The sequence below is a fragment of the Scylla paramamosain genome, chromosome 15 (assembly GCF_035594125.1).
Source record: "Scylla paramamosain isolate STU-SP2022 chromosome 15, ASM3559412v1, whole genome shotgun sequence".
NCBI lineage: Eukaryota > Metazoa > Arthropoda > Malacostraca > Decapoda > Portunidae > Scylla > Scylla paramamosain.
The window spans coordinates 23,865,349-23,892,500 of NC_087165.1; the positions used below are offsets into that span (position 1 = coordinate 23,865,349).

At 45.6% G+C, this 27,152-nt stretch overlaps 2 long non-coding RNA genes across 7 annotated transcripts in view; one reads left to right on the top strand and one right to left on the bottom strand.

The window, feature by feature from the left end:
• Nucleotides 1-1,026: 1,026 nt before the first annotated feature.
• LOC135107710 (uncharacterized) lies at nucleotides 1,027-26,243 on the top strand. Of its 3 annotated transcripts, none has more exons than XR_010271913.1 (4): nucleotides 1,027-1,199; nucleotides 5,736-5,872; nucleotides 23,689-24,095; nucleotides 25,564-26,243. It is a non-coding gene; the product is annotated as an uncharacterized LOC135107710 (long non-coding RNA). The 3 variants fall into 3 exon arrangements; XR_010271912.1 differs by lacking the exon at nucleotides 25,564-26,243 and adding an exon at nucleotides 11,501-11,605 and having other exon boundaries at nucleotides 1,029-1,199; nucleotides 23,689-24,420; XR_010271911.1 differs by lacking the exon at nucleotides 25,564-26,243 and having other exon boundaries at nucleotides 1,096-1,199; nucleotides 23,689-24,420.
• The window catches only part of LOC135107709 (uncharacterized), a 31,842-nt gene continuing 27,118 nt past the window's right edge, over nucleotides 22,429-27,152 (bottom strand). For 2 of the 4 annotated variants that reach the window (XR_010271898.1, XR_010271904.1), the window contains one exon: nucleotides 22,429-22,705. This is a non-coding gene — a long non-coding RNA (uncharacterized LOC135107709). Of the gene's footprint in view, nucleotides 22,706-23,144; nucleotides 23,164-27,152 lie in introns of those variants that run through there. The other 2 variants (XR_010271899.1, XR_010271909.1) reach the window with 2 other exon arrangements.

Sequence of the window (27,152 nt, forward strand, 5' to 3'; positions counted from 1 at the left end):
ACACACACACACACACACACACACACACACACACACACCAGCTTTCATCGCCGGCCCAAGGAGAGTAGTAAACCTTGTACCAGCACGACCAAATTATATCAAAGTCCGCGAAACGAATGGCTTTTTGGTTCATCCTCTTCGTCCTCCTCCTCCTCGTACTCCTCCTCCTCCTTTTCCTTTCTATTCGCCCTTCCTCCTCCTCCTCCTCCTCTTCCTCCTCCCCATCCCAACCATCCCCTTTCCTATTTGCTGTCACAAGTTGGGCAGGGTGTCATAAGAGGTCACATGAGCATTGCATAAAGAATCCAGTGCTGTTACTTTCAATCTTACGTACGTGTGGGTCTTGGGAGGCGGGTTAGAGAGAGAGAGAAAGAGAGAGAGAAAGACGGAGTAGTACAAATGAACGTCAGGAGTGAATTCTGAGGGTTGGACGGGAGCAGAATTGACTGTGGATGGGAGGACAAGTGTGTGTGTGTGTGTGTGTGTGTGTGTGTGTGTGTGTATCGATCAGGTTGGGTGTGATCTGTCCCCGGCGTGAGTGGCATGGGAGTCGCCCAGCACGTCTCCAGCACGGCCCAGGCGGGGACACACGCGGCCTATCACACACACTCAGCCGCCGATATGTGTGACTTTGACTTTATTTAACATCTTGCATCTCTCTCTCTCTCTCTCTCTCTCTCTCTCTCTCTGTTCCTTTTGTGGAAAATTTACGAATAGCATGAAATGTTTCTCGTGCAGCGCCATATTTAAGTAATCGTCAGGCTGTTTAATGTTAGCGATGGTGTCCATTAATGGTGCTGACAAGGTGCTTTTGGTGGTAGTCTGATAGTAAGCTTTGTGTACGGCGGTGACGAGAGAGAGAGAGAGAGCAGTGTGGTGATGATAGTGAGGGAAGGTTTGAGAGCTTTTCCAGATTCGTGTTTAACATTTTCCTCCCTTCACCTATTGTTTAGTGGCGTGTCTCATCGTCTGGCCTCTCAAATTTGGGGTCTGTTTCCCTCCTGGCCTGTTGGGTGTGGATGAGCGTCGTTTGGGGGTTTGTTGGTTTGTTTGTGATTCGAGATGTTGAGTTTTGTATTTCATGTATTCACTTCATACTTGTTCGACCTGTAAAGTCGATTTCTAAGGAGTATCTCTGGTGCCAGTGACAGTCGCCGCTTGGACGCCCCACCACGCAGTTTGTCCCTGTTCCCCTCTGTGTGAGTTTTTCGTTTCTATAGTTACGTGTACTGTGTCCCTTTACGGTCACCCCCTCTTGTTCTGCCTGTCCTCCATCATTTCTGTCTGTCTGTCGGTCAGTCTGTATGTACTATGCCGATTCTCTCTCTCTCTTTCTCTCTCTCTCTCTCTCTCTTCCCCTAAGTCAGGGAGAGTCCACCCCCCCCCCGGGACCATTCCCTTCACCTCCCCTTCACCTGTCCTCGAATCAGGTAATTAATACTTCCTTAATTGGTCTTCAGGCCGCGGGTTCCGACACCTGAGGTAATTATTCTACCTGGGTGTCGCACGCAGGTGTTTTTAATGGCCCATTGTCCAGCCAGGTATGACTGATTCTTTCAATTATCGTAAATTTAGCTTGTAGTTTAAATAAGACATTGTGTCCGTATAATTATTCCATCTAGGAGGAGGAGGAGGAGGAGGAGGAGGGTGTATTCAATGGCCTTGTAAATATTGCAGTGGTAAGGAGAGTGGGATGTGGAGCAGATGGCGGTGGGTTGGTGTGGTAATAAAATAACATAACTAATCTTCATACATATAACAGCTCAGAGGCGAAGTGCATGAAGTATCACAGGACGAGGCAAGAAATAGCAAGTACATACGAATCAAATTTATGGGGATTAATATAAAACTCACGAACTGTTGGTGTCTTGTGAAATAAATCAATACCATGGAATAAGTAGCACGTGGGCTTTACAAAAAAAAAAAGTCAGTGATAGTCGCGCCTGTCAGTCAAGGAAAACTTCATAACATCTAAATCATAAACGAGTGAAAGGAAAAGCTAGCGTTAAAAAAAAGAAGTTACTAATTTTCTTCATAATCACGAAGCACAAACTCAAACAGACGGAGTGACGAAATATCTTACAAGCTTGGCAAAAATAAATAAAAGTAAATAATGAATAAAATTAAAAACTATCACCGCACCACGAGACAGACAGGTGACGATCGTTCCCCACAACTTCCCTTTTAGTGTAACCATGACCTTCCACACACAATCTTCACTGGTGGACATGAAAACTCGCGTAAAGACTGTGAATGTGAGGCTCTTGTCAACGCTTTCCTGCTGCTGGTCAGGCCTCGTGTACGAATGAGTCCCTGTGCTAATAATTCACAAGAACGAGTTTTATTGTTTTGTCTCGGAGCAGTGATAGTTTATATTACTTATGATTATTTATCCAAGTCGTGTTTCGCTTTGTAATTCATAAGTCATACACGCTAGTTTGCAAGTCTCTCTCTCTCTCTCTCTCTCTCTCTCTCTCTCTCTCTCTCTCTCTCTCTCTCTCTCTCTCTCCCCCCGTCACCACGAACAAACACAAGAGAGCAGAAAATGACAGCCCATATACCAGCGGGGGAGGAAGAGGGTGACAGCGCTGCTAGGAGAGGACCCGTAGACAGGGAGAGGGAGTGGGACCAGTCATAACAACAGAAGCGAGACAAGAATAAGAGGTTATAGCCACACGGCGGAGGTGGGGTGGCGGGCGGGAGTGGTGCAGGGAGTGAAGGGGAAGGTGGGGGAGGCGGGTGACGGCGGGGGCGGGGGACAATAACATCAGAGAGCTCTTCACATTGGTTACGCTGGCGATCTGGAGTCGTGGGCAATATTGGGTCTAATCTGGTGGGAATTCGAAGTGCGGGGGTAAGGCAGGGAGGGAGAAGGCGATCGCTTGTTATAGACATGGAGGGAAGGAGGGAGTGTCTGTCTCTCTCTCTCCTTATCAGGGATGGAGGGAGATTGGTAAAGGGAGGGATGAAGCTTGCAGATAAACGGGAATTAAATGAAGCAGGGAAGAAAGAGAGACGGAAGACGAGATTGAGGAATAGAAGAAATAATTGTTGTAATAGTACGAGTAAAGTGAGGTTTGAGAAAGCAACTTGGTATGAGTGATGGACAGGACAGTAGAAGGATCTGCTGGGAAGTGATGGAAAATGTAGCTCACTAATAATTCCACCTTCGTTGAGGATTGGAATAACATTTATTTTACATTTGGGATTTCCCGTTCACACGAATTGAAGAAAAGTATATATGTATTACTGAAATATGAATACTGACAGACAGAGACAAATAGAAATATATAATATAAAAGTAGTGAAAATAATGTCATTCTTTCTTGCACACACAAATTTGAAGGTTCCGAGGAGGATCACCTAACTCTCCGTCTTCGACCCTTTCTGTGATTAGTAACCAAACACACCTCGTGCTGCTCTCAGGACGAGGCGAAGAAGATATACATGCCAAGTATTATGAAGTGATTGAGACGATGCTTGGCCTTAGTGTGATGAGTGATGGTAGGAATATCTCGAAAACGTTGCAGCGCTTACTATGTTTGTTAGTATAATCATCGGCAGCAGCATTATCATCATTGCATGTCATTTATTATTATTATAGTGCAGTAGCCATCGTGGTTATTTCGTTTCTAAAAGCAATTGTCGTAGTGCTATTATTTTCCCAAGGTACGTGGTATATATGGACTTGACACACACATACACACACTCTCTCTCTCTCTCTCTCTCTCTCTCTCTCTCTCTCTCTCTCTCTCTCTCTCTCTCTCTCTCTCTGGCTGCCTTTAATTGGAACTATTAACAAAACCAACACACACACGCGGCCTCTGATTGTCGCGAGGGGAAGCCAATCCTTCCAGAACGAGGGGAGGCGGGGGAGGGCAGGCCGGGTGTGGATGGCGCCTGTGAGGGGAGCCACCCGTCCCTCCCTTTAGCTTGAGCTAGTCCCTTTACATTTTATTTCCTTATTTACTGTTATTTTTAAGTAGCGAGTCATTCCTATGGGGTGCTTGTGTCGTGAGGGTGAGTGTGTATCTAATGGGCGTGTGAAGGAGGGTGCATGGGTGGGCGGCGTGGGTACTACTGGCGGCGACGTCACGAAGGAAGAGGCAGAGTTTCGCGCTCCGTTGATCACCGTCAGTTTTGGCGCCAAATCTGGGCTGAACGACGCCTGAGACACAGTGTTCGTGTCTCCAACCGCGGCTTTGTCTGTCCCGCGGCGTGGCTGGAGACGTGCTGAAGATACATCGATTGAGCAGCATGTTGTGTGCAGCGAGGGGCAGGGCAAGCAGAAATGGAGGAGGGAAGGACAAACGCGTGAAGGTTCTCAAGATAGACTCCACTCCGGCGCCCCCGTGGTCGTGGTCAAGAGGAGAGGAAGCGGACGCCACCGATGCTTGACTCAGGGCGGGTCTGGAGACGACAAGCGGAAGGTTCCCGGGACAAAGAAGAAGAAAATAAGGAATTACGGCTGGAACCGGACAAATTCCTCCCCGGGAACGGAGGGGCGCGGGAATTCTAAAATGCCACCGATCCCGACCAAGAATGAGCAGAATTTTAATGGAGTTAACGCTGTAAAAAGACGCGACTAACAGGATTTATTGGGAGTTGGGAGACCAACCACTGGCCATTTTTGACGCAAGAGAAACGGAACTGAAAGAGGCAAGGAGGTGGAGAAGGAGGAGGAGGAGGAGGAGGAGGAAGAGGAGGAGGAGAGAGTAGAAGGGGAGGAAGAGGAGTTGGAAAATTACATAGGTTACATGGAATTACTTATATTAACAAAACCAGCAAACTCAAAGGTCCTCGCGCGGCTTTTTGGGGGAGTGTGAGGAGGAAGAAAAAACGAACACGAAAGAAAAGAAAAAATAGAGCTTGGAAGGAAAGATGCACAGGAAAAATAAAGGAAATGTATATCCTAAACGTGAGAATGATGTAAAGAGAGAGAGGGAGAGGGGGGGAGAGAGTTGTCCTTAGCAGGTTAGCAGGGGAAGGGCAACCACTCACCATTCTGCCGATCGCTCAACCATCAGAGTGGGTCACGAGGGGAGGGAAGGAAGGAGGAGGAGGAGGAGGAGGAGGAGGAAACAGTCGTTAGCATGTCTCTCTTCTCCCTCCCCTTCTATTTCCTACATTTCCCTTTTCCTTCTCTTTCACCATCGCAGGGTCTCTTCCCCATCCACACATCGCTTAATTCCCTTCCTCTCCCCAGTCCCATCCTCTTCATCCCCTTCCGTATGATCCGACAGACGCGCTTAATTGTGGGACCCGTGATCAAGGTTAATCAAATTTCTATTCCGATCACATGTTGGGAATGAAGGACGAAGAGAAAGCGAAATATCGTTACGAGAAGGAAAGCCAGAATTTGACAGACGCAGTAATTTTAGGCTCAGTTACACGTAAGCCAAGCCGGTGAACCTGAGGCAGCCCGGCACACAAGTAGTGCTCGTTGCTCTCTCCAAAGCCGCCTTTCTTCATCCGTCACTCGAGGAAAAGTCACAAATCCTCATCTGGAGTAAATAAAGCCGACGATCAGATCTGGAGTAAGTCTGGAAAAGAGAAAATCCGCAGGTAATGAGCTTAGGGCTGGAGCAGAGCAGAACGAGGGAGAGGAGGGAGGAAGGGAAGGAGGTGGTGGTGAGAGAGCCAGGGTGGGATACGTGCTTGTCTCCATCGCCACATATAAAAAAAAAAGAACATACAATACAAAGACTAGACTTGTACCTCTTCTCCCTTACCAGTGCAAAAGGCCATCCAGAGTTGATCTTCCCCGCTGGCTGCTGTTGAGCGGCACAGGTTCTCGTTAATGGAGCCTCGACGCCGCTAAGTCCCGGACGAGAGATCTCCTTCGCCTCCTTGATCAGCAAAGCCTCGAAAGGTTAGTTATTCTCCGAGAGCTCGTATTTTAGCTGGAGTCTTTCCTATTCACCTCTTCTGTCGCCTTTTCTCTTCTTTCTTTCTCTGTTTCCACCTCTCTTCCTCTCTTTTCTCCATTTCCTACATTTCTTGACAGTTTCGATCGACAGCTTATCCATCCATTTTTTGTTTCCTCCTCCCGATCTACCCTCAGCACCGCCACCCTCGCATCCCCTCAGCAGCAACGCCACCCCCGCCTCCCCTCAGCAGCACCGCCACCCTCGCCTCCTTTATTCCCGGTGCTGACTGGTACGTTCATGTAATTGGTAAAGTTTTCACTTCTACCTGATCCCAAACAGCTTATACGTCCTCAGACCCCGGGGCTGTAATGCTGCAAGTAATTCTGGGATCGCCTCCTTAGACGCAGATTATGACTGAAGTGGTGGTGGTGGTGGTGGTGGTGGTGGTGGTGGAGGTATACTCATATGACTTAGCTCAGAGGGATTTGGTGGTGAAGTGGTCGTCAATGCCACAGTGGATAATGTGATCAAATAAAAGACATCTTTGACGACCAAGGGATTTTGGCTGGAAAGTAAGGGAATGTGCCATCTTGCGGGATAAAGGTCACAAAAATACCAGTGTGTTGGCGTCTGCAGAAGGCGCCGAGGAAGTCTGGCGCTGGTCTGCTGGAGTCCATCTTGGTGCAATTGGTGTTTGTTAGGAAGCCACTTTGCGTCAAAAACAGGTGTGTCTGAGTCTCGAGGAGAAATGTGAATCCGTCTGAAAATTATTGATGAACTGAAGCAACTGTTCAATCCCTTACCCCTCCTGCAACACTCCTCCCCCCCCCTGGTGTGCCACGCGACCCTGCCTGAATGAGACGTTTGAGTTCGAAGGAAATTAGAGTAGATACAGTTAGGTGCTGACACACACACACACACACACACACACACACACACACACACACACACACGAGAGTCACAGGTCCATACAGAGTTCTGAGCAGTGAGTTCTAATAAGAGACGAACACAATACGGTGACCCATCGCGGCGTCCCCCAGGGCACGGGATGTGTTGATGCAACTCTCCCGAGGCGGTCCACCACTGCTACTGTTGCCTTCGCCTCTGCCGCTGCTGCTGTGGTTCTTGATCAATAGCTACCCCGCTGTGACACCTGACACTCCACCACCACCATCACCATCTCTTAACAACCATCTCAAAACCCAACAACACATTCATCAACATTACCTTCATCGTCACTACCATCCAAAATATCACTACCATCACCACCACCATCACCACAACAGGCAGGAATTACTATCACTAATTTGCACCACCGCCAGCACCACCACCACTATCACCACCGCCACCACCCGCCCTCAAGTAATCCCCCGTGCCCCACACAATGACACACACACTTCGACACCTCTCAGCTGCTTCGATCTAGCTAATTTGAACCTCTTAGTCTATGGAGGGCGCGTGGGGGGGAGGGGATGTTTGGTGAGAGGAAGTCTCGTGGAGAGAGGGAGAGAAAGAGAGAGAGAGAGAGAGAGAGAGAGAGAGAGTAGGATGTGGGGAGGATGTATGGGGAGACAAGAGAAGGAAGAAAAGATTTGAAAGAGAAAAACGGAAGGAAGGAATATTTAATAAGTGGACAGGTGGATGGATAGAATGGAGAGAGAGAGAGAGAGAGAGAGAGAGAGAGAGAGAGAGAGAGAGAGAGAGAGAGAGAGTAGGGGTGAGAGAGGGGAGCAACTTGATCCCCTCCTCCCTCTCCCTTCGTGTCGCCTCAAACACTGCCGACTGCCTCGCTACGGCTTCCTCTAGCGGACTGCGATATGGTGTGGCCTGTAGCCCTCCTCCCCCCGCCCTGCTCCCTCCCCCCTAACCACTTCCCTCGGCCTGCCACCCCCCCACCACTTCGCTCAGCCTGCCACCCCCTCCCCCTACTTACTTCCCTCGACCTGCAACCCCCACCTCCCACCTCTTCCCTAGGCCTGCTGATCTCCTTCCCTCCCATCTTGCTCCTTAACATCCCACTCCACCATTTGCTCCTCTACACCCTTCCTCTTCCCTTCCTCTCGCCTTTCTCCTCCCCTTTTCCTTCCTCTTCCCTTTTCCTCTTCCTCCTCCTCTTCCTCCTCCACCCATTTGCTCCTCCACCGTCTTGTCCACCCTCCATTATGTCGTATCATAGTCCTTTATTGGTCCTTTAATCTCTCTTTTTCTCTCTCTCTCTCTCTCTCTCCACATCCACAGCTTATGGATTAAAATCAGAAGTATTGTACATGGTTGCAAAATTTATCTGATGTCATTTCTCAAGTTGAAATCATGAGTGAAGGAAAAGATGAAGCTAAAAAAAACGTTTCCTGTATTTTGTTTGGTTGACGGGAGAATGCTTAGTGTTGGAGAGGAAAACGTAAAAAAAAAAAAAAAAAAAACTGACTTAGAAGTGGCGTAGAGAATAATAGGAGCTGTAATTACAATATACTTAGGAATCACACACACACACACACACACACACACACACACACACACACACACACAAGAATGTAAGAAAAAAAACAGATTAAAACAACACGTAAAGCAGGAAGGAAAGTTTTGGGCTTATAAGGAGAACATTTGCCAAACTACACGTTATCTCATCTGTTTTAACTACGAAGGTAATGTATTGTGAAAGGAAGGAAGGTTATGGTGAGGATGGGTTTCGCGGGCGGCTGGGATGGTTAGCGGGCGTGGGATGGTGTCTGAGGGTGAATGTGGAAGGAAGGCGTGAAAAAGGACATGAGGAACGATAGGAGAGGTCATTTTTACCAGTCCTCTTGCTGTGGTTGTAAAATAAATAAGGTATAAAATAAAGAAAAAAAAGCGATAAATTAAAAAAAAAAGTTAGAATATAATAAAGTTTAAGGATGATAAATAACCAGGTAAAATGATAAACACCAAGTTGAAATGTGGGAAAAGTAAAGAGTGAAGATTTGAAAGGTGGGTGTGTGGCGAGTAGCGTGCTGGGAGCTAGTGAGGTGGCGGTGGTGTGGCGGGGGAGGGCCTGGGAGTGAGGGGGTGGCAGGTGTCAGGGTGCAGCTGATGGAACCCCGCTGGCACTCCAGGGTTCCTTTGTCCCCAGTGTCAGCCTCAGTGCCATCCATATCCTGTTCCTCCTTTCTGCTCTACTCATGGTTATCACTCTCTCTCTCTCTCTCTCTCTCTCTCTCTCTCTCTCTCTCTCTCTCTCTCTCACACACACACACACAGAGCATCCTTTCCTTCATCTCCCGCCGCCTCATTACCGCCATGCCGCCCCTACCTCATCGTTGCGGCCCGTTCCTCAGCCCACATCACCACTAGCACCCCTAAAAACAAGTTTCCCCAAACCCGCGCCACACTCCCTACACCTGGTCACCACATCTCTTGGCACCTGCTCTCCGGGTGGCACTGGGGCGGGCACTGAGGAGGCACTGTTACGTGGCACTGCGAAGGCTTGTGATGGAAGAGTGCACAGCCTCTCCCAGCACCTCCCAGACCCTCCCACAGATTGCTCCTCACTAACCCGCTCCTCCCCTGAACTTGTCTTGCCTTGAAGCCTGAAAATCCCTTAATCCGGCGAAGGTGGGGAAAGGAAAAGGTTCAGTTGATTTATAGGAGTGAAAAGGATGACAGTCGCAAAGAGCATACTCACTGATTCTTTTTTATTTCTGTTTTACAAGGTATCTTAATTTGGTGGCGATCATTATTCACGTGTGACTGAATGTGGGACGGACTGACTGTGACTGCAGTGGTGATGGTGGTGGTAGTGATGTCGTGTCCTCCTCCCCCTAACACTAACAGAGACACATGTTGGCGCGGTTCTTGCCGACGGAAAACACTTACATATGTATAAATAGATAAACATGTGAGGAGAAAGGAAAAAAAGGGGCTTCAAATTAATGGGAGGAAAGATGAAGAGAGAAAAGAGAAAGAAGTGGCTGATGGTGTTGATTATGAAGGTGTGGAAGAAGTGGTGGTGGTGGTGGTGATGGTGGTGGTGATTGTCGTTCTTAAGGTGTAGGTAAATGTGTGCAGCAGCATATGGTGGCAGTAGATGTGAGGATAGTGTGGTTTTCGTTAACATGACGAACCGACGTGAGGAAAAACGAGAGTGATTTAGATGCGAGGAAAAGTTAGAGAGAGAAAGTAATAAAGTGAAAACCAGAAATTTGGAGGTTGTCAAAATTATAAGGGTGAAGTTTTCGTTTAGATTAATGAGGAACGTGAAAGGAAACGCGAAGTTACATACGTAGGAAAGCGAAAAGAATAGATAGAAGCGATATTGAAGAAACTAAGATTAAAACCTGTGTAAATTAGATAATAAGAGAAAAGCGTTAAAATAGAATAGGGGGAACGGAGGATCGAGAGGAAGAATAAAACAGTAGATAGTAATTAAGAACTATGATATAGAAACTGTGAAAATTGTAGGAGCGGAGAAAGTGTGAAAGGTGATGAGAGACTTATAAACGATAGAATAGGAGGCAATAAGAATAGAGAAATAAAAGATACGAGTTTTTTTAAATCATAGGAGTGACGTGGAGTGTTGGAGCACAATAGGGAAGGTGGTGACTGGGAGGTAGATGCAAGATTCTCACCTTACTCATGCTCGCGGGGAGATGGGCTTACACACACACACACATACACACACACACACACACCTTCCGCGAACCGTTTCTTCTATAACTTTTGTTGTCCTAGGCCAGACCCCATCTTACATAAACACACACACACACACACGTAACACTGTCTTGCCTCCCATTAGTCCTTTTCTAAATATCTTTTCTTTTACTTCTGGTATACTTTCGTTTGTTCCTTTTTTTATGTGACTGCTTTCTCTCTCTCTCTCTCTCTCTCTCTCTCTCTCTCTCTCTCTCTCTCTCTCTCTCTCTCTCTCTCTCTCTCTCTCTCTCTCTCTCTCTCCTCCACCTCCCGCCTCTCCCCTCTCCCCTCCATGTTTCCACCACATTTGGCACCGAGGGGAGACAATAGGAGTGTGTGTGTCTGGCACTGGTAATGATGCCTGGCGTGGCACTGAGGCGGCGGCAGGGAGGCAGGAAGAGGGGGAGGAGGAGGAGGAGGGAGAGGAGAGAAGGGGGACGGAGACAAGAGCGAATGGGCGAGAGTAGAACAGACGTATAGAAAGGGAATGGACAGACTGGGATGGAAACTGCAGAAAGGATCATTATTTTTCTGTGATTTCAAGAGTCGGGTGTCCTGAAGTGTTACCGTCAGGAGGTGTACTGGTGCAGGCATTTCCGTTACTGATGCTTTGAGTGTGTAAGTGTTCTGCCAAGGTGCCTCTAGTGGTGCTCTTTAGGTAGGCTTTGTGAAGGAAGGTGGTGATGTGGGGAGAATGGGTGCTGTGGAGGTAAAGGAGGAAGGTCTGGGAACTTTTCCAACCTCGCGTTTTCACATTTTTCCCCCCTGTACCTATTGTTTGGTGGTGCGTCCCGTCGTCTGGCCTCTCAAATTTGTGGTCTGTTTCCCTCCTGGCCTGTGTGAGAGTGGTTCATAGCTCATCCTCGGGAGATAACTGCCTGTTGGGTGTGGATGAGGGTCGTTTGGCGGTTTGTTTGCCTTGCAGGGTCTGGGAGGAAACGAGTTGAGTGCTTTTTGTGTTTTAGGTTTGTACTTCGTGTGAGTACGAACAAGTGACTTCCAAGGAGTATTTTTGCTGCTAGTCACCAGCCGCCACTCGGACGCGCTGCAATGGACCTTGGCTAATCAATGTAAGTTTTATCTCTCTCTCTCTCTCTCTCTCTCTCTCTCTCTCGTAGTGTTGTGCACTGTATCTTGGGTCAAATTCGTGTAGGTTGAGAGCTCATCTTGTGGTAGGTGGTTGCGTGTGGTTCAGGGTGGAGCTGGTGAGTTGTACATTTCCACCATTCATCCTCCACCCACCTGTATCTGAGCCTCGTATTTTTTTTTTTTTTTATTTAGATATCGCATGTTTTTATTTTTTTTATGGCAGATGACGGCTTCGCTTACGTCATGTTTATTCCATTGCATCGTTTTATACTGCAGCTTATTGACGGATATATTTACTTCAACTTATATTTATTTATTTTTTTCGCCATCACGTCCTAAAATGAATCGACCAACTTATCTTCCCTAAACCTTCACGAGCAGCAGCCTCCATTGGTGTTGCGTGACTGACTGTCCGGACGTGAGTGCTGCACGAGGCGTGAGGTGTTGCTGATTGTGCGCTAGGAGGTCATTGTGGAGAGGCAGGTGTTGAGAGGCGCCTCGGTTCCGGTGCTTACAATTATTAAGATGTTCAGATTGTGAGAACGTGTGAAGTAATCTTGCGGAGGTGAACGAGGTGTGAGCTGAGGAAGGTGGTTGTCTGTCCCGTGGTGCATATAATCATTATTTTCTATTGGTAATGTTTCAATTGGCGTCTTCCTCCACCCTCGAGCGGTGCGCCGGGTTGCCAGGAGTCGCGACTTTTTGTGGCACGTACAAAGTGGAGGCAAATTGTATGAGCTGGCATTACCACAACACCACTTTCGAGTCGTTGTGAAATGTTTTCCTTGCGTTTACATTTCTTGCAAAGAAGACAAACGTTTATTTCCTGGTGATATAAACTTTTTGCCTTAAATTCAGTAGCAGAACTATAGTTGCAGCAGCCATAATTCACTGTTAAAGTTGCATTCAGACAGATATCATTGTGCTTTCTAACTCCATGTGTCATTTCCAAGACTAATAAAGCGAAAAACACAGTAGGAAATAAATAATGTACATAATTCTCAGCGAGGTTCCCCCACTCATTAAATATTCCATCACAAACGAGGAACACCGGCAGAGACAGTCACCTTCACTTGTCCATGTTACAATAGTGAGTCTAGTGACAACCTGGAAGCTCCCTGGCTACTCACGAAAAAAAGAAAAAGAAATGTCAATGTTTTTTTTTTTGAGACATTTGACTAATCTTAATTAAATGCCGTCTCAAGAGGAGCCTACACGTTCACTGTCCTGCGTCTTTCAAATGTTATTAGGTAGAGCAGGCTTTCCATATCCTCCTCGTAAAAGGGCGGACAATGTTGATACTGTTTGTTCATCCTTTGTGTTTCTTTATATTCGAAATGCGAGTAGCTGACGCATCAACGAAACATGTGAATCTGATCTGTCTACTGGGCGTTCATAAGGTAAGTAGTATCATGGAGCAATTAAATATAGAGAAGAATCGAACATTTGTCCTTGTTTTCAGTTGTCGAGAGAAGGAGGATGCATTGTTCACTTGTGTGTCTGCTGGTTCCCCCCTCTTGTTTGTGCTGGTTCGCCCTCTTCGCTCTCTCGTCCTGCTTGGCTCTTTCCCCCTCGGTCTGTCCCGTCCTTGACCTGCAGGCGTCCGTCCGTCTCTGCGCCGCCTAATGGGCACCTGTTAGGGAATGGCGGAGACGGCACGAGCGAAGTCAGGAGGGTCCTCTCGCCTCTCACCTCCGCCACTATCACCGTAAATATGGTCGTAATTAAACACTAGAGGACAAATAAAGCTGTAAGGAGTAGAGAGGGGAAGGGCTGAGGGTGGTGAGTGCCGGGGTGAGGGAGGGAGAGAGAGGAAAGAGATAGTGGTGGTGGTGGTGGTGGCACGGTAAGAGAATGTGAAGTTAAGAGAAAGGAAAGACGGGAAGAGGACTAGAGGGAGAGGGCTGTGGTGATGGTGGTGATGGTGGTTAGAAAGAGGAGGAGACGGAGGAAGAGGAAAGGATTAGAGGTAGAAAGAGCAAGCAAGGTGCAACAGAACATAAACCACACCAGTTGACCGAGTCCTCGTAATAGTGGAGAAACCAGTAAAAGTCATATAATACTGAAGGAATGGTATAAATATAGGGTGGTGGTGAAGGAGGATAAAGGGGGAACAAAGAAGCATAGAGCTCGTAAGTGATGGGGTGTGAAGGAGGGAGAAGGGGCGTGAAGAACCGAGAACCGAGAACGGGGAGGAGGAAATGTGAGCGAAGTGTGAAGAGCGAACGGAGAGTGAAGATTCGAAAGACAAAGAACTAAGAGCTAGAAGAACGACAAGGAGGAGGAGGAGGAGGAGGGGTGGTGGGGAGGTAGGAAGGTAGAAACTAGTGGAAGCTTGTGTGTTCTTTTCCTTCCTCCTTCACTCCCTTCTTCAGTAGCCCTCCAACTTCCTTCCCAGCCACTCAAGAGGTCCCAGGGCGCGGTGTTGCTACTTAGGTATCGTCTAGAGCGTGAGCAGCGGCGGGGAGGGACCGGGAGTGGTCATGGAAGAGCAGCAGCAAGAGGCAGAGTAAGAGGAGTGGGCGGAAAGGGGCAAGAGTTTGACGAGTGCATTATTGAACAAGAGAAGTATAGAAGAGGGAAACAGGGATGACAAGGAGAAATAAAAGGATGGAGGTAGAGAAGATAGGATGTGTTAAGAAAAGTGTTCAGAAAATAGGAAAGGAATGGAATATGAAGAGAAAGAGGGATGATAAAAAAGGAAAGATATTTGTGAATAGAAAAAAGGAAAGAAATTTGTGGAAGATGAAAAATAGAAAGAACGGTCGAGGAATAAGAAAGTTGGAGTGTAAGAGTGAGTGTGGAATGAGAGGAATGAATGATGAAATAATGTGACGATGAATGGCAGTCAGAAGAGTTGAGGAGAGAAGAAAATGTGAATAAGGACTAGAAGAAGAAATTTAAGGGGGAACATGAAGACAAGAAAAATACGAAAAAAAAAAAAAAAATTCAAAGTATGAACCCAAAGTGAAGTGAAGTGAGATTTCGTTACGTGAGAGTGAAACAATTATACTGAAGGCAAGTGGACAAAGACGGAGAACTTTTGGCTGTGTAGCGAATCTTGCTGTAACTGTTATGAATGTGTGATGTCTTGAGTGTGTGAGGTTTTATGGGGTGGTGTTAGGTTTACTAGTAGTGGTCTTAACCCTTTCACTACTGTTTTGGTAAATCTCTTCTTAATTGGGACATTTTTACTTCTACAGCAATCTCTAGACACTATATGGACAAGAAACTGTAAAATTCCTTATTCTCACCTTATTTTTTATTTTTTTATTTTTTTTTTAAGATTTCATACATTGCTTTCAGTGCTGAGAATTGTTACTTATTGCAGTGAAAGGGTTGAAGCTCTATCTCCAACTGACTGCTGCTCCTCTTTTATACGCTGTCAGTAACTTCGATTTTTACGGTGTTTAGTTAGTTCATAAATACGTTGTTTCAAGAGATGCATTATGGTGAGAACAAAAGTTTTACTCTTGACACTACTACTACTACTACTTCTACTACTACTACATAAACGCCCTCACCCTCCTTTTACAGTTCTAACACAAGATTTTTACAACCACTGTTCCATCATAACTAAACTCTCATACCACGTACAGTATTTCACTCGGCTCATACATTGCCTCGCTCACTAAACACACCTCACTGCACCCTCACTCATCTCCTCCTCCTCCTCCTCCATCCTGTCACATCCAACACCAAGTCTTCAGTAGGTCACCCAACACTTAATGATAAAAATATTCTGTACAGGTGCGCGGTGGCAAGTCGTTATTTTATTTCCTCACCTGCGGAAGTGTAAATAAAGCAGAGAGAGAGAGAGAGAGAGAGAGAGGGGGGGGGGGGGGTCTTTAGGCTGGGTATAGTCAGTTATTTGTATATCATAAAGTAACAAAAAAAAAATGGTGGTCATGAAATTAATAGTAATAATACGAGTGAGAGTGACAGACGAACAGGGAGTGTCATTAAGAGTTACATTCGCCTCTGTCACCTGCTCAGTTCCTCCGCAGTGGATCAATGAGGAGTGTGTAGGTGCAGGCTCTCCCTCCCCCCGTCATGAAGTAGGTATGTTCTTCTCCTTAAGGCTCCAACACACTACATAACTTCTAATCCTACTTTCTTGTACAGTATCCTCAGATATTTTTAGGCTGTCACGTCATGTTACTTTTTTCTCGATAACTGAGTCGCCTTTCATTACACCCCCTCTTCATTTTACCCACGATCTCTTACGTTCTCTCTCTGTCTCTCCTATTTCCTCAACTCCCTTCCTCTCACAACTTGCTCTCTCTTCACCTTCACCACTCCACCCTATACTTACCTGTAAAACTTCCCTCTATAACTTCCTTCTCCCTTTCACATCTTTCTTGCCAACTCTCTTACCTTTCCTTCCTTCACTACACATCACCCCCGCCTCTCTCCTGCTCCCCCTTACCCCCAGGACCCATCACACCTGACTGACACCTTCCCACAGGCAGCAAAAGAGAGGTAGACACGAGACGAGAGGAAGAGGAAGTGGTGGGCAAAATACAGGCGCCGGTGCAGAGGGAAAAAGATAATGATGACAGTCTGAGTTCATGTCCTGAAGACGTCCATTGCTTCCCTTGTCAACTATAGGGACATCGGGGTTGTTATTGTTATCGTTATTGTTGTTGATGTTGTGGCTATTGTTGTGCTATCTGTTGCTATTGTGCTGCTTTGCTTCCGGCCAGAAATCACCTTCACTGGGCTTCTTTTATTATATACTAGTCGTCCCCTTCCGTTATTCTTACTCACCGGCATCATCGTCGTCAACATCATCATCATCATCATCATCATCTTGTTCTTTTCCTCCTTTCTTTTTCGTCAGTTCCTCTTCCTTTTCCTTCTTTTATTTTTTAATTTCCTCTTGCTTCTCCTCCTCCTCGTCAGTCCTTGTTCTTACCTTTATTTTTCTTCTTCCTCCTTTTTTTTCCCATCTTTCTGCTTCTCTCTCCCCATCGCCCTATTTATCTGTTCCCCTTCTGCTATTTGGACCTTCCCCATTTTTTTTACTATTTTCTTTGATATATTCTTTTCATCCACAGTTCTATTTTCTTCCTTTTTTTCCTCCTCCTTTTCCTCATTTTCCTTCTCGTTCTCTTTTACCGTTTGATTCCTCTTCCTTTTCGCGAGTTGATAATTATTTCTGTTGTTGTTGTTGTTGTTTTTATTATAATCATTACTTTTTTAACATTCCTTTCATTTTTAGCAGCAGTCTCGGTGGTGGTGGTGAAGGTGGTGGTGGTGTAGTACTAGTATAAGTAGTAGTAATGCTTCATGGTGGCGCAGTGGTGGCGGCTGTAGCAGTAATTATGGTGATACTAAATGTACTGCAATGCGAGAACAATTTTTTCAGTAACGTAAGGTAATCCACACAAGGGCATCGGCGCGAAGACTTGAACCCAGCTTTAGGAGAAATGAGATCCTGTCAGCTCGAGTAATCTACACTCTGAGCTACGCACCAACTTCTGTATTAAGGTGTTTGTTTTTGTCTGGCGTGATATTTTTTTTTTTATTAAGTTTTATCATTGCTTTCATTTGGTTGTGCTTGTTGTTGCTATAAATCATCATCATCATCTGGTGGTGCTTGGTGCTACTGCTTCTGTTTATTCTTCTTATTCATCTTATTTTTTTTCTGCTTATTGTTACTACTACTACTACTACTAATCATAACTATTTTTCTTTCTTTCCGTTTTCTTCCTTTGTACATTTAGATTCTTATTTTCTTTCTCTAGCATTCTTTTAATTTCACTTAGTCCTCGTCCTTCAAGATTTTACACACACACACACACACACACACACACACACACACACACCAATCATTACCGAATGAAGAAGCATCTCCTAACCTTCCATGTTTAGATTCAATCCTGAAGGTGCTGCGACAGGAACGTGTGGGCTGCTTGACGAGTGCTGCGGCCTGATTTAAGGTGTCATTGCGGTGAGGGTGGCATTAGGGCGGGCGTTAGTAGCGATTAGCGAGGGGGGGCAAGTCAAACACACCACCATCACCCCTATCACCCCCTCTCCTCCCTCCAACGTGGACTGGCCATCTGCATTACCTGCTCGCCGCCGAGAGCTCTAATGACAGGTATGCACGGGGCGAGCTCGGTGATATCCTGAGAAAATATGTGTAATAATACTAATTGTGTGTGTGTGTGTGTGTGTGTGTGTGTGTGTGTATGTATGTGTGTTCGCAAAAGGGGAGATTTAAGATGACAGGTGCTATGAATATACGAGTAGGAGGAGGATGGGATGAAGAGAGGAAAGAAGAAAAGGAATGAAAGTGTCGAAAAAGATAGAGAGAGAGAGAGAGAGAGAGTCTTACGCGTTGACTGCTAATAACATTAACACTTATCAAAGCAACCTTACACAATTTTAATGGATAGAAAGTAAACTGCAAACACCTAAGAAATTTAACTATTCGATCATTCCTTTCAATACAACTCAAAACTTGCACTTGGCTAGAGATATTTATTAAGTTTAATTTTGGATCATCCTTTTAGCTCTATTCCTTTGAGACTGGCACTCTTTTTTCTGCCTTTTTTTTTTGTAGCCCTTGGACCTTTTACATGAAAAAAAAGTTATGGAAGTAACCAGCAACTAAAAAATTTATCATACTGCACCAAATTCACATAAGTACACAGCAGAACCTCATGACTTATTGGAAAGCCACACCCAGTCAAACTCTCTTGTACCTTCTCGTCACCTGGCTCACCTCCCCTCACCTGGCTGCGGAAATCAGAGCACCACACGGAAATATCTTAATGACATCACTCTTTTTTCAACACCATCGCAAAATTAACCATTTCTTTAGGTGTCATTATTTTCTTTCCCTTGTAATACTTCTACTTTGTTTTAATGGATATATATTACTGTTGGCTATGGGGGTTTCCGGGAGTAGCGAGGAGTGTGGTGTGAGAGATTGGGTGGAAGTAACCAGATGGAGTGAAATATCTGAGTTATAGATGTGACAGAATATGAAGTTAGGGCGAGGCTGTAAGAAAGACTCTGCAAGCACTTCAGTTTGCAAAGGCGGCGGGGCTCTTTAAGTGTTTACGCTGTGCAGTGAGATTGGAAGGGAGCAGATGGAAGGGATAGGAGTGTGGTAATGAAGAAAGGAAGGAGGGAAGGGTTAGAGAATGTGGTGGATGAGGAATAAAGCTGCAGTGGAGTGTTTAGTAAAGGAGTAGTGAGAGAAATAAGGAGTGAAGTAAAGGTAATGGAGTAATTAAGAAGGAAGGCTTACGTTCATGATGTGATTGAGAAGCTGGGAGTGGATCCAGGATGAGGAGGGATAAGGAGATGGTGGATGCTAAGGAGCGTGATGGGAAAGAGCAAAAACTAAATGAAAAAATGCAAATAGTTAAAGAGAAAGGCAAGATAGCAATGGGTGGAAAGAAGCCTTCATTTATGTTATCTCACCCCTCTCATTGTATGTTAGTATAGCCTCGCAAGGACGAACAGATCTACTGGTGTTTGTCCTTCCTTAGTGTTTCTTTGTATTCCTATTGAGTTGAAGGTGACGCACACGGGGGGAGGAATGCATGCTGAGGAGATGGAAGAGGTGATGCTGGATGGGGGAAGAAAAGGGAGATGAAGGAAGAGTTGGGGGACAGGGGGGAGGGGATGAAGAGAGATGAGTAATCTTTGGGTCCACACGTTTGAAGTCCTGTTGAGTGACTGTCATCCCAGCAAACATAAAGCTTGTTTACTTTCGCTCACAGAGGCGCGTTGGCCATGTACTGCCCCCTCCCTGCCTTCCCTCATGCATCACACACCACTATCACACACCGGCTTATCCTCACCCTCACTCGCTCAGCAAACCTCACTACCATCCCACACACCCTGACGTTCCCCCTACTATGCATCACCTACTAACTGACACACACTGACGTTCTCCCTCCTATGCATCACCCTTACCTTCACACCCTCACCAAACTTCACCAGTCAATCCACTCGCCTTTATACAGCCCTCCATCCCTCCCTTCAGCAACCTCCCCCACGCACCACACACCAATCCATATTCGCTTTCACGCCCTCACAAAACTTCACCAACTTTGATTCACCTTCACACCTTCCCGTGCATCTTTCATTACCCCTTCGTCTTGACCTTCCCCACCCAAACTTCACCCTCCAGCCTATATACAACGCACCCTCGCATCGACCTTCCTTCCTTCCTTCCTTTCCTTTCCACTCCCCTGCCCTTTTCTAACCCCAGCTTGCTCGATCACTCCTTGTATCCATCGAAGCTAAAGAAGCCACAGAGTTTTAGGGTGAAATGCCGCAATATCTGCTTCTTTATCATGGGAATTCATTTTCTGTGCGCTAATAATTGGTGTTTTTATATATAGTTGTTTTTTTTCTGAATTGTTATTTTTACGTTGGTGTTTTAACTTATTTCAAAATTGAGGTGGTATATTGCAGGAGAATTATAAACGAGTACCGTCTCTTTTTTCCTGTTTTTAAGAAGGAAAAAAAAAAGGAAGGAAAAAAGAAGAAAAACAGGGAAAAGAAGAAGAGGAAGAAGAAAGCTAGGAAGGATGAAAGAAAGGAAAGAAAAACAAGGTAAGTGTAAGGAAAAGGAAGAAACAGAGAAAGGAATAACAGAACAAGGAAAAGAAGAGAGAAGGAAGAAATAGTGGGTGGAAAGAAAAAGAAAGTGAAAAAAAGAATATATGGGTTTAGGGAAAAAGTGTGTGTGTGTGTGTGTGTGTGTGTGTGTGTGTGTGTGTGTGTAAAGGGAGAGGTTACAGTGAGGGTTTGAAGGACAACGCTGCAGGGATGGAGGAAAGAGAGTCTATTTTAAAGGGAAAAGAAAGACGGTATGTGTGGTAGGGAGGAATGAAGGGCGGGCGGCGTGTGGGGAGGAGGAGGAGGAGGAGGAGGAGGAGGAGGAGGAGGAGGAGGAGGAGGAGGAGGAGGAGACACTGCGGTAAGAATGAGAGAGAGAGAGAGAGAGAGAGAGAGAGAGAGAGAGAGAGAGAGAGAGAGAGAGAGAGAGAGAGAGAGACAAACATACATACATAGATATAATGACAAACAACACACACACACACACACACACACACACACACACACACACACACACACACACACACACACAAACCGACGTGGGAGAGAAGGAGAAAGAGGAGGATAAGGAATGAAAGGAAGAACGGAAGGGAAAGAGGGAGAGCGGCAGGCAAGAGAGGAGACAGAAGGAGAGGTGGTGGGGGGGGAGAGGAGGGAGGAAGAGTAAGGGGAGGAGCGTCGTTCATCTTTCCTTCACACGGCCACCAACTTGCGCCACAACTCTTTCTCGTGGCAGGTTTTCTTAGTCTCCGGTCATAACTAACAGTGTGTCACGCCCTGCTTCCTCCCGTCTCCACTCTCCTCCGCCTCTTCGCTCCCCACCTCTGTTTCTCTCTCTCTCTCTCTCTCTCTCTCTCTCTCTCTCTCTCTCTTCACCACCACCACCTTTCAATGACAGAAGAGAAAATCGCCAACATTTTTACTTAACTACAGATCCTCCTCCTCCTCCTCTTCTTCCTCCTTCACCTCCACTGTCGTGCTTGCCAGCTCATCTCTCCATTATTCATCATTCATGACTTACTTAAACGGAAATACATATCGGTAATTAATAACATGACTCAGTTTTCATAGGAATTCCTTCATCCTGCAATGCGTAACATATTTTCCATCCTTTGCATATTTTAAAGCTTTTTTTTTTTCTTTCTATTTATCCCTCTAGTTGTCATCTTTCTCAGCATTTTATATTCTGTCTTGCAATGATTTTCTTTCCCTAGCTCCGAGTATTGAGAAAATGGGGAGCGCGGACTCTCTAGGGGAGGGGGAAGGAGGTGGTGGGAAGGCATTAATGAGTGTGTTCCCAAGGGTTGTGTTTCCTGATTACTGGGGTGGAGGGCCGCCTTGCCACCCCGGCCGCCGCCACCACACGCCCCAACGCGCCTCGCAACTTTTCATCCCCTCATAGCTTGCCTTCGGACATGAGGGGTTATTGACGGGTTATCTCTCTCTCTCTCTCTCTCTCTCTCTCTCTCTCTCTCTCTCTCTCTCTCTCTCTCTCTCTCTCTCTCTCTCTCTCTCTCTCACATTGTTTTCTACTTTTCAGGTTTAGGAATAAGGAAACAATTATCAAGCCATAGACTCTGACGCAGGCTCTCTGAATGTCTTCGTAATTACTTTATTTTCTTAATCGCAGCAAATTAGTCTGTGACACGCCTGGTATATACTGAGCTATTTATCTGTTTTCACATCCAGTTAATTTGAACACGAGTTTCTTCGGTTTCCTTTCCTCGGGGCACAAAAGACATTAACACGGTCAATGATCTGCTTTTGATCTTTCTTCAGGGAAATGTACGCGGGCGGCAGCATTGATCCTTGTGCATTTTCTCTGGTGACTTCCTCTTTCAGGAAGTCTGGGCCGTGGGCGACACAACAGCACATTTGGCGGCGGTGGCTGTGAGCAAGGTCAGCGACCCTTGCTCTCAGCACGCCAAGATTGCTTCTCTTTCGTCGTGTAAGGAACACTTTACCGCCAAATGTCCAGCATTTAGCTCGGGGAGGGTTCCAACTTTGAAGACATAAGGAAATTTAAAAATTAAGGGTGCAATTTAAACTGCAAGTTCCGTACAAATTTACTGGAAGTTTTTAAATAGTTGTAAACTTATTGTCTTACAACTAATGACATCACTACATTACTTATTAATACTGAAATATACGTATTTGAGAAAAAAAAAAAAACTTGAGTACTACTCACGTAAGTCACGTATCTGATACTTAATCACGTATCTGATACTTATCTCAAAGGTTATGTTAACCAAGCCTGGCGTCATTGTCACTGGATGATCTGTGTGACGTGGAACACGTGTATGCTGGACACTGTCGTTGTGAGCGACACAGCTCCTCGCTCGTGGATGACGCGCCATCAGTGAGTCGCGTTTATTGCTCCTTATCCTTAGCATGACGGTTTCATCTACTTACGACAGTGGTTATGACAGCAGCACGAGACTGAGGAAGATGATCAGTCTTCATGAGGCTCCCTGCCCTCTGCTGCGCAAATGCTGAAGAAAGAAATACATTATTATTATTATTATTGGGGAGCCTAACCTAACCTATTATTATTATTACTACTACTACTACTACTATTATATATAAAGCATTAAGCAATCGTGTTCCTTGTTCCTCTCCACAAGACCATTTGATTTCTTCTTTACCTCAGTCGCTTGCTTCCTCTCTCTCTCTCTCTCTCTCTCTCTCTCTCTCTCTCTCTCTCTCTCTCTCTCTCTCTCTCTCTCTCTCTCTCTCTCTCTCTCCACGTCCCCTCTGCTTGACTGCTCCAGGGCGTCAGAGGTAATTTCCCCTCTCCGTTTCTCACCTCAGCGGCTCCTTGTGTTGTTGTCTTTCCCTTCCTCCGCCCCTCCCCTTCCTTTTCCTCCTTTACACCCTCCATTCTCGTTCCTTCTCTCGCATTCCTTGTTTCACTTCCCATATGTCTCTTTTTCCTTCTTCTTTATTTAAGCTATAATAAAGAAGAATTATAAAAAATATTTCTTCTATAAATATCATCATGACCGAATGCTCCTCTTTCTTCTTTTTTTTTTTTTTTTATAATCCATGTTCGCCTCTCTTTGCTCTCCCTTCCCCTCACTGTCCTCTCATTACTTCATTGCTTCCAAGCTAATGATTGTTATGAGCACAACTCTCACCTGAGACCTTTTATGGGACTGCCATTTCAGTGGGCATTTTTTTTTTATTAGATTTTTGTTGCCCTTGGCCAGTGTCCTTCCTACATTAAAAAAAAAAAAGTATAAAGAAATATTTGTATGTTGCCCTCAGGAAACAGAGGGGGCAACACAAACAGCGGAAGTAGTAAAGTAACAGTACTTGCAGTAGCAGCAATAACAGCAGCATCATCAGCAGCAGCACTATTAATAAAAGTAGTATCTATCATCATGTACGTTCATCAGCGGTTAGAATACTCGTAATTTGTCTGGCGTTTGTCTTGTCACAGTTTTCTATATTACCATTTTCTCTTATACTTCAGGTGTGTGCCGCTAACCAACCACCTTGAGGCGTTAGTACAGCAACAGGCCAGGAGACTGCCACGCACCTTGCTGCCGTGAATGCCAAGAAGCTTAAAACACAGACGGAGTGCAACAAATCTTTTTATTTATTTATTTATTTTATTTTTTTTACATCAATAAGTATCGATGAACATTTACTCAAGAGTGTAAAAGTAATGCTAATGTTCGGACAAGTTGTAGGAAGATTGAGGAAACACCAGCAACAGTGTCACTTCATTGTAATGAGTGTTATGTTCGGACAAGTTGTAGGAAGATTGAGGAAACACCAGCAACAGTGTCACTTCATTGTTAATAAGTGTTATGTTCTGACAAGTTGTAGGAAGATTGAGGAAACACCAGCAACAGTGTCACTTCATTGTAATAAGTGGTAAGTCACAACACACAGACAACCTCTTTTGTTAAGGTTATTACTGACGAGTTACCGTTGATACAGTCTCTCTCTCTCAAATGGAGGTCACAGCGAGGTGGTGGTGGTGCGGGTAACGTGGCCAGGGTGGAAGGAGTGGCGAGGAAGCACAAGTGGGAGTGGGTGGAGAGAGCGTCTTGTCGTTTCCAGGTGGGCGGACGGCGACAAGGGGAGTGGGCGGGGTGGGCAGCATCTCATCCGCCCACCTCATACATCTCTCTCTCTCTCTCTCTCTCTCTCTCTCTCTCTCTCTCTCTCTCTCTCTCTCTCTCTCTCTCTCTCTCTCTCTCTCTCTCTCTCTCATCTTATTTCACTTCCCTTCAATAATTTTCCCTTCCTTTTCTTCCCTCCACTAGCAGATCATGCTATTTCACTCAAAGGGTTTTCTAGTTACTCTTCCACCGTTCTTTCTTCATTCCTTTCCTCTCTGATTCCTCTACATCCTTTCCTCTTCTTCGTTCTTGTCCCTCACTGCTTCTTCCTCTATTCCTCTTTCCTTCCTTCCTTCCTTCCCTCCCTCCCCTCCCTCCCTCCCTCCCTCCTTCACATGTAAATACTCCTCGACATCAGGAGGGCTGAGTGCCGGTGGTCGCCGAAATGAAGATGAACGAGACGAGGCACCCGACTGGAGGAAAGGAGAGGAAAAGAGGGGAGAGGAGAGAGAGGAGAGACATTCTGTAAGAAAGAACTTTTAAGGAAAATTATGCCGGAGAGGAATTAGAACAAAGTTAATGGACAAAAAGAAAAGAACAGCAACACATAACAGGGGAAGGTATTAATGTAGAAAGAAAAGATGTGGTGGGAAAAAAAAAAAAAAAAAACGGTATCCATTTCCCAGCCACAGTCAGCATCAGTGGAGTAAGTGAGCGTGATGAAACTATGCAGGAGGTGCTTGCAGTCAATTCAGCAGCACTACCTGGAGGAGGCACTGGTGGTGGTGGTGTTGATGCAAAGGTATTTTTTTTTTTTGTATTATGAGGGGTGACTTGTGGGGCCAGCGTCTGTCCCTCCTCTGTGTGGGTAACTGTCCTATCAACATTGTGCATAAGTGTTTTTCTTCTTTGTAATGTGTCAGTAGACGGGCCTAGGGAGGAAAAAAAAGTTAACAACCCTGTTCCCGAAGACACGCGAGAATAACCAAGAGAAATGGTCAATTTAGTTGGTGTTGATATTCCTTTTTGGAGGAAAAACAAACCGGATGACAGCGTGCAGGCAGTAAAAGGAATGAAAGAGTGAAAATACACGTTAACTCTGCATTCGTACGGTGGAGAGAGTACTGAGAGGTTATTGTTTAAGATTTATAAGTTGTTTTCATACTGAGTATGGGACAGTCTTTGTACCATTGTCCCCATGTTAAGTAAGGAAGCACGAATATTGCAAAAGTGAAGAATTGAAATCGTTTGTGCAGAGTAAGTTTTTGTTCTTCCAGAGGAAACCGCGCCGCCACGGGTGAGGAAACCAACACATTACCAGGTGCCACAAACACCTGGACTGTCGGCAGGGATTAAGGAAAGGCCGCTGAGACGCTGGTGTGGTGCAAGCGTCATGGCGAGCTGCTGCAGGTGGGTGTTCGTTGTTAACGTAGTTTTTTCTTATTCGTCGTGGTAAAAAATAATAATAATAAGACAAACGGATGCAGGCTGCTGGGGAGTAATTTTCCGTTTTGCCCAAAACACTAAAATATATTTAATCTTTCTGCTTCACTTCGAGCAAGCGTAGAACCTCAGAAACGTAGAGCCTCACAAACGACTATATTCAATTAAGTAAATATTTGTTCTCGTTCATGGCAACATAAGGGGACTCGGGGAGTCATGGTGAGTTAGACAGAGACGCATGTTGGGAGGCTGCACGAAACACGACATAAGTTGGTGAAGCAGTAGTGACTTTCATGCTGGTCTTCAGCTCTGCTCATGTTGTACATACGGACGTATATTTTCTTACTGGTACAATAATTGTGAAAGTTGATAACATTCAAATCTTTCAAATCTTCTCTTTATAAACTTGCACTTTTTTCGGTGACTGCCACTCGCAAGATTTATGGCTTTGTTTCTGTTACTCGTAACTTTTAGCAGAACGACGAACGATATGGCCCACGTAATGAGAGATTATAGTTTGTCTAATGGACAACTTGAACAACAACTGGTGTTGAATTTTCGCCTACATATTACAACAAAATAATACATGATTTTTTTCTTTATATGACATAGATAATTGCAAATGATAATTCGAGACTAAATTAATCATTCTGACTTCTTATCATCCACATATATAAGTGTATAGTATGCAGGGAGACAGAGCAGTCGATGAGTGGAGCCCACGCCAGGTAGATGGGAGGTCAGGGTGGTGTGGGCCGGGGAGGAAAAATGTTGTTCAGTCAGCTGTGGGTCGTGGAGAGTTTAATTAAATTTTAGTTGGCTGGCAGTGGAGGGGTTTACTGGGACAGATGGTGTGTTCAGCTGATGAAGGACCGTGTGGGCCTGGTGGGCCAGGCATACTTGCGATGGTTAAATTTTTGTTAAAATTTGAGGACTACGAATGTTTGGTCGGTTCCTAAAATCATGAATTATCATAGTTGCTGATGGTTCGTGAAGGCTGCGATCTGAGGCTGTCAGAGAACTGTAGTAAGATTTCAGAAGGAAGGTTTGTGGAGCGGGAAGGTGGAGAGGGTTGGTGGGGAAGGCCCGGGGCCGTCAGTTCCATGCCAGTAGGTGGGCATCACTTGGCACCACTTAGGTCTGCTTAATGCGCTAAAAGGACCATACCGATCTCGTATATCTCATTAATATTCATGAGAGGCTCGGATAGAGAACATCGGCCCGCCGCAATCCATCAGCCCTTGAATGTGGCGAACTGGCAACCATCTAACGGAGAGCAGCCATACTGGATGACGTCATCCAGGTTTTCAAGCTTTGCAGGGTTTCAGGTAGAGTAGATTGTGGTTACGCCCGGCGCGCATCGGGCCGGAGACTCTAGACGTGAGCCTACGCGGCAAATTTGAACTTCGTGCGAATTCGCCGC